Source organism: Gordionus sp. m RMFG-2023, chromosome 5 (assembly GCF_954871325.1).
Source record: "Gordionus sp. m RMFG-2023 chromosome 5, tfGorSpeb1-WG-v2, whole genome shotgun sequence".
NCBI lineage: Eukaryota > Metazoa > Nematomorpha > Gordioida > Chordodea > Parachordodidae > Gordionus > Gordionus sp. m RMFG-2023.
This window is the reverse complement of record NC_088779.1, coordinates 1,278,928-1,286,079: the sequence shown is the minus strand read 5'-3', so window position 1 is coordinate 1,286,079 and position 7,152 is coordinate 1,278,928. Positions and strand designations below refer to the sequence as shown.

Here is a 7,152-nt window from a genome sequence, read left to right as displayed (position 1 = left end):
GGTCTTTCTTTTTTTTAGCATATCCGAACTGTAACAAATATCGGTGTAAATTATGATAACAATTACATACACATAAAATAGCTAAGAATGAGAGTAAGTAAGGAAAAGGAAAGAAGGAAGAAAAATCACAAAATTTTACTTATAAATGATTTTTTTTACAAATATTTGGCATTTTCAGGTAAAATTCAATCAAAAATCTGTCTTTTTCTAAATACCAATAAATTTTTAAAATTTTTTCCAAAATCTGACAAAAAATAATAATTACAGGGCTAAAAAAAATAATAATGTGTAAACGTTTAAAATCATATATCTTTTTTTTGCTAATTTGATTTATTAAAGTATGTTCTCTAAATATATCATAGGAATAAAAATGATTTCTAAGAATCTATCACCAATTGAAATTCCATGATTAAAATCAATTTTCTGCAAAATAATTATTTCTCTAAAATAAAATAGACATTAGGCTATATGAGAAGGATCCCAATCCAGTCTCAGGTTCTTATTCAAACCATCTATTCTTTTCATGTCCTTTTCATCGATCTCGAAATCAAACACATTTATATTGCTGGCAATATGGCCAGGATTTTGAGACTTGGGTATCACGATGACCCCGTGTTGGATGGCCCACCTTAATAATATTTGGCAGGGGTCTTTCTCGTATTTGACGCTTAATTCCTTGACCAAACCGTCATTCAATAGATCCGTAGAAAGTTGTGAACCTATGGGGGGAGTAGGCTTCGAGGGCTATGGATTTGCTTTTGCAATATTCCAACAGCTCATCTTGGTAGCAGTAAGGGTTAAACTCGACTTGATTTACGGCCGGAACGATTTCGCACACATCCAATAATTGCTCCAAATGACGGCGCGTGTAATTGGAGACGCCTATACTTTTCAGTTTACCGCTTTTGCAATATCGCTCGAGGTGTTTCCAGCTTTCGGTTCTGAGTTCTTTATTTTTAGGGTCTGAGGGAGAAAGTCCAGATACGCCTGGGAAATGAATGAGGTACAGGTCTATGTAGGCAGTTTTCAACTTTGTTAAAGAATTTTCTATAGCCTTCGGGACTTTGGAACCCTGACTGGTTGTATCTGTTTAAGTAAATTAAATACATAAAAGTGATAAGAATATTTATTTTATTTATTATGGATTTATTTATTTTTAAAAAATCTTATATTTTAAACTCTTTAGTCTTAATGGATGCATAAAAAAAATATTGCATCTGTTTATTTCATTATAACTGAATTTCACTAAAAAAATCATTTATTCAAACTTTTTTAATGTTTTGCCTAATTTCTAATAGATTATTGCCTGACCTAATTCTCAAAAATCAATTTAAAATCTTATTTTAAAAAATAGGTGAGTTCAATTTCAAAAAAGACTTAAATATTTAAATGAGGAATAAGGAGTGGTTTATTTAAGAAGGAAAAGGGGTTATAACTGATTTTTAATCTTCCACCTCCTAGAAATAATTTATTTTATATAGGTTTCTAATATAAGCCATACCATTCATAAAGAATGTCTTAGAAACTGAAAATTGCTATATAAAGAATTTAAAAATTGATAATTCCATTAGTCATTCCAGGTGAAATATAAAATCAGATATTTTAATTAGATCTATAAATTTACTCTTTAGATGTATATATGGGATCTGTAAAGCCTGAGCCACTTGGCCTATTTGGAACTTTTACACAAAATGCCAGGCCCATTATAAAAATAAAAAAATAATAATTTATCCTGCAAAAATTTGAAAAGTGATGCCTGGCCCAGTACATTCAAATTTTACAAAAATCCACCCTAATTTATTAAATTTTTTTGTATTTCCATCTACAGCAACAGTTTTATAATCAATTGTGTTTGATATCTGTATTGTATTGTGATTATTAATAAAATCCAGGGCAGGGAAACTTTAAAAAAATCTGAATTTAAAATAAATATAATATCAATTAATTGATTGAAGAAAAAATATTATAATTTGTTTACTTGCTCATATTTTCAATTTCTTGAAACAATCAGCCAACAAATAATAAAATTTTAGTTATGGACTGGGTCATAAAATATTTTTAAAAAATCTGAGCCAGGTTTGAAATGGTTTGGTTTTTCAAGCCCAGGTCAGGCCCTAAATTTTGAGCTCCGGTAAACATGGAGGTATATACTATGTAAATATATAAAATAATGTGTTTACTTAATTTTGTCGTTATAAAGATGTCTTTTCTTTCAAGGTTAAATTTTGGAAGGCATTCTTCAAATGCTTCACCTAATTCATGTTCATTCTCATACATTTCTGCAGTATCTAAAGTAAAACTAGGCAATTACTTTTCTATAGCCAGCTAATAATGCTGCTTCCACCGTTTTTTTGGCACATTTTTTACCATTTATCATGTATGTACCCACTAAAATATTGTTAATACATATATACTGCGAAGATATCCCAGTATTGGCATATTATTCCCAGAATTAAGCTTAATATATTGCATACTTTCAGGTGTGATGATTTTTGAATATTATGAAGGGCTGATTTAAAAATTATTTGAAAACCGTAGATATTCAACTTGCTCTTCCTTTGACAGATGTAACGTATAAGCAGTGAGTAATGATGACTTGACTAATCACGAATTCTGAATTTATCACAGTAGATTCTTTATCTGATTATAATCTTAAAGTTTTTGTATAACAATAAAATTATCAAATTGCTGAATTTGTTAACAAACATAACAAGTATTTAAATCCATCTGAATCATGTTATAAAATTAATATTTACCGCAAATTTATATGAGCACCTCTGGTGTAGTGGTATCATGCAAGATTCCCATTCTTGCGACCCGGGTTCAATTCCCGGGAGGTGCATGCAAACTTTTTATTCAGTATTTTTTTTTTTTAAGATCCAACAAGAGATACAATTATTTCTCAAAAGCTTCTTTCTATTCTATTTTTCCAGTATTTTTTTTCTGTCAGTATTTATATCAAGTATGACTTAATCAATATAATATAAATAAAAGATTATTTCCTAGTTATCCTGCACAAGGATTAAAGAAGATTCCTCGGAAAAAATAAACCCTACATTTTTTTTCTCTGATGAGTTGGGAGAATTATTTTTGATTTATTTTAAGATAAAAAATAATTAGGGGGGAATTATCTTTCGCGTAATGGTGGTTAAACTGTTCAATTTCGCTAATTCAAAAATAAGATTTTAGCCAAAATAATATTGCACAGGCCTCTAGATTTCCATAATAAATGTAAAAACCTTTCTGCCATCCATGAAAAAAATCTCAGGATTGGGCAATATTATTTGGCTTAAATATTGGGTAATTGATAGTGTTGTTAAACGGCTTCGATAGTCAAAACGAATAATGTCGGTAGCAAGTCTGTCGTGATCCTAAGGCTGATCCATCTTTTCACGAATCCGTCACCCCAATGTATTAAATTTAACTTTGCTCTTGAATGTAGGACCAGGTGATAGGTAAAAATGAGTAAGAAGGATCTATGGGGCTGTATTTGGTAGTTTTATAGATTTTTTGCAAGGGAAAGTGCATCGATGTGCTTGGATTGTACATTGGGATCAATGCAGTAGTTTAAGCCCTAAACAGGAGCTGACCCTGTGAAAAGGGAATCAAGAGCATTCCATCAGGAGGTTTTCCATAGGCTCTAAACATGCCAGTTAGTTCAAGTCTCGATGAAATGCCTGCGGATTTAAGTGAACACTAAATGTCATTAAAAATTGGTGTTCCATGATGGCCAAAACCCGCAATGGAGGCAATGTCTACCCTTTCTATCAACGCTGGTTTCGCAAGTTTCTATAGGTACGGTAGAGTAATTTCACATTGAGTCGTAATCCAAAAGCAAATCATAGCTCATCAGGGGAAAGTTAGAAAACAAGATTGTTGGCGGGTATAGTTTCAAAAAACTCTGAACCGGATCCTTGGTTCAATTTGTGAAAAATTGTGAGATTATAATCGTGAAAACCCGATTTTAGATGAGCGACGGAGCCTTCATTGATTGGAATAACCTTATATATTTATGAGCACGAGGAGGGTCGTAGAGTCTTTGGGACAACGGAATTATGCAAATGCGGCTTTTGCTAACAAGGGGTGAGAAAAATGAAAAAGTTGGCTAATCTATGAATCGATTAGAAACGGGAAGCAATGAATCAAGCGTGGAAATTACAAATTTCATGTGGTTAACGTAAGCCGATTCCCTTGAGCTTGCATGGAATTGATGCTTGTAAATAAATTATGATTAGAGCGGAAAGCTCTTCAGCAAGGATTTGAAGTTAATGAATCGGGGAATTTGAAGAAAGAGGTGAATCGAAGAGCTTAACGAATTGGGAATGTATTAAAAATTTTTGAGAAGAAAAAAAAGTTTGATGTGGAGAGAGGTGCTTGGAAATGTTTTTAAGCTGAAGTAAGCTATATGATGCATTAGTAAAAAAAGTGATTCATGAATTTCAAACTACCAACTGGGGAGCCGAGATAAGTGAAGGACGAGAATTCGGTTGTATGGAAGTGGATAAATGGGATAGAACAATATCGACAAATCTCGGTATCCACTCGTAAAGTAAAAGTTCAATTTTGGGAGTGTTTTAATGATAGCCCGTGCTTTTGTCACCTCTTTTAGGGCAGCAGAGTAATCCATTGTTTATATACCAGGTATGCAATGAAATATTACAATTGGCGGAATTGTCATAACAATTTCTTTGATACCTATGCAAAAAAATCGATCCCAGAGGAGTGACTAATTAAATTTCTTCTGTTGAAGGAAATAAATAATTGTTGAATTGGAGGTGAGATGACAAAGAATATCAGAAGTAAATTTGAGAAAGGTGGGAAATAAATGGTATATTTGTGAAAAAAAGTGAGATCGGTAAATGGATTGGAAGCATTAGAAAAGTCGACAATATTAATTTTACTGTATTCTGATCCATTAAATAAACTCTTGCTAGGCGTCGGGCTATTCCGGCCTTGTGGGGAGTGTACCCCAGAAAGCACAAAAGAATCAGAGATAGGCATGAAATCAGAGTATTATAATAAAGAAAAATATAATATAGGTATGGGGCTGAGTATGTAAATTTGAAAAAAATATATATTAATGTATTACCATAATAAAAATGAGTTTTTTTCAATAGCTAATTTTATCGAGAAGGAACAATGAAAAAAATAATATATAAATCTTTCCTAGTATTAAGTAAGTATATTGTTAATAAGAAGAATAATGATCGAAGAACCAAGGAGTTAATATCAAGCGCAGTTCTTTTTTAAATGATGTTCCATCATTATTTAAGAGGTTGTTAAATTTAAAAAGTAATATTACAAAAAAAAAACAAATATCATATCATCCCAATTTTTGAATATAGATTAAGAAATATTTAGCAAATAAAGAGATAGCATGAATAACATAAAGTGGAGATAGATTTTGAATACCACCAGAAAATGTGAAAACTAAAAAGAAAAAAATTAGTATAGTAACTTATACATAAAAAAATTGTTTCTAAACCACTAAATACTCTATTTTAAATTTGAAAAATCAATTTGTTTAGGATGCACAATTTTATTGAGCAGGGAATTTGTTACTGCATATACAAAAGAATATTAACAATTCTTTAAGGGCATTTATTATTGTACCTTTGTTTACTGTTTTTTTAAAAAAATCTTTATATAAACGTTCAATTGGTATGCTTTTATTCCATCTAAAAGAATAAAAGTAATTTATCAAACTATACATTGAAAAAATAGTAAAAGCCTAAATTTAAAAGAAGTTAAAATTTAAATTTAAATCAATTCTTTTTAATTTCAATTAAATAATTCAAAATTCGTTTTACAACTGACTTGACCTTACTATAAATATCCTGAATATTGTTTGAACTTATTCCAGCAGTTTAATAAGCGGAAAATAATTCAATGGCCTTTTCCTAAGCTTAAAAATTATATTATTTCATCAATTTATTTGACTTTTATTATATAACTTTTCTATTTTTGATAACAATTTCTTTTCTTCTTTAAATATTTGAAATTACCATAAGAATTATAAATGTAATTGCAAAGTCTCTATTTCAAATGGGTTATATTCTATTTTAAATTTAAAGTAAAATGTTAAAATATCTCTATCTTATAAAGTAAAAATTTATCCAATAAGAATTTTAAGTATATTTTCTTACATTTTTTTAAACCGTAAACCTGATGGATATAAGAAAATTTTATAAACCAAAAAAATATTTATTTATTGCCACTAACCACGATTAAGCAAAATTTCTAGAGTATAAAATGTTTAGATATTATTAGAGAAAGATTTGAGTAAAAATATTTCTGAGATTTCTTGTGCTGCAAGACAAAAGAAACTGCAGAAAACATGCCTAAAGTAGAGCCTTCGACATCAAGCGGTTACAGTTATTTTGGAAAAGGGCTTATTTAAGTTACCTGGAGAAATATTAAAAGGGCCACCATAAACCCAATGACATATTATTTCATTACATAAGCTTTAAATATTTCAAAAATAGTAAATTATATACTATAATATATATAATAAGCATCATAAATATAGTTACAAGAAAAATTTCAAAAAATAACAACGATTATTACACAAATATACCACTTTGGTGGTTTCTTTGAATAAAGATTTGAGATTGAAAATAAAGAATTAATAAGTATAGAAAGGTATTTAAGGATAAATCTGAATTTATTCGTTATTTTGCAATGATTATATATTTTGGCGGAGATTCGGCTGTTCCCATGACTGTTTCAGCAAGAATAGTACCACTCTTCACCAATCTATTAAACTTAAATTGAATCGACTAATGTTTACTGAAATAGAATTTGTTGATCTAACCGCAACTAAAGTTTAGACTACTCACAGTAAATTTACACAAATGAAATCTAATGAGGAAGTTTAATATCGTCACCAATGTTTGATAGCTAATGATGAATCTTAGTAAAAACTTTATTTAAAATTAATTTTAAAATAACCCCATCATATAAAAAATGAAATTTAATAGGTCTATGTAGAATTTATAAAATAATAAATAATATCACTATATTACACTAGCGACTTTACCTCAAATTTTTTTTATTCTCTATTGTTTTCAGCTATAAAATATTAATAAATTAAGTAATTTATATATAGTTTACCCTATTTATTTTAAATTCAATTTCATTTCAATTATGTGA

General features: G+C 29.4%; 1 non-coding gene and 1 pseudogene across 1 annotated transcript; one reads left to right on the top strand and one right to left on the bottom strand.

Moving 5' to 3' along the window:
* Window positions 1-452: 452 nt before the first annotated feature.
* LOC135929766 (uncharacterized oxidoreductase YtbE-like) lies at window positions 453-3,549 on the bottom strand (annotated as a pseudogene).
* Trnag-ccc (transfer RNA glycine (anticodon CCC)) lies at window positions 2,772-2,842 on the top strand. Its single transcript has one exon. It is a non-coding gene; the product is annotated as a tRNA-Gly (tRNA).
* Window positions 3,550-7,152: the final 3,603 nt, after the last annotated feature.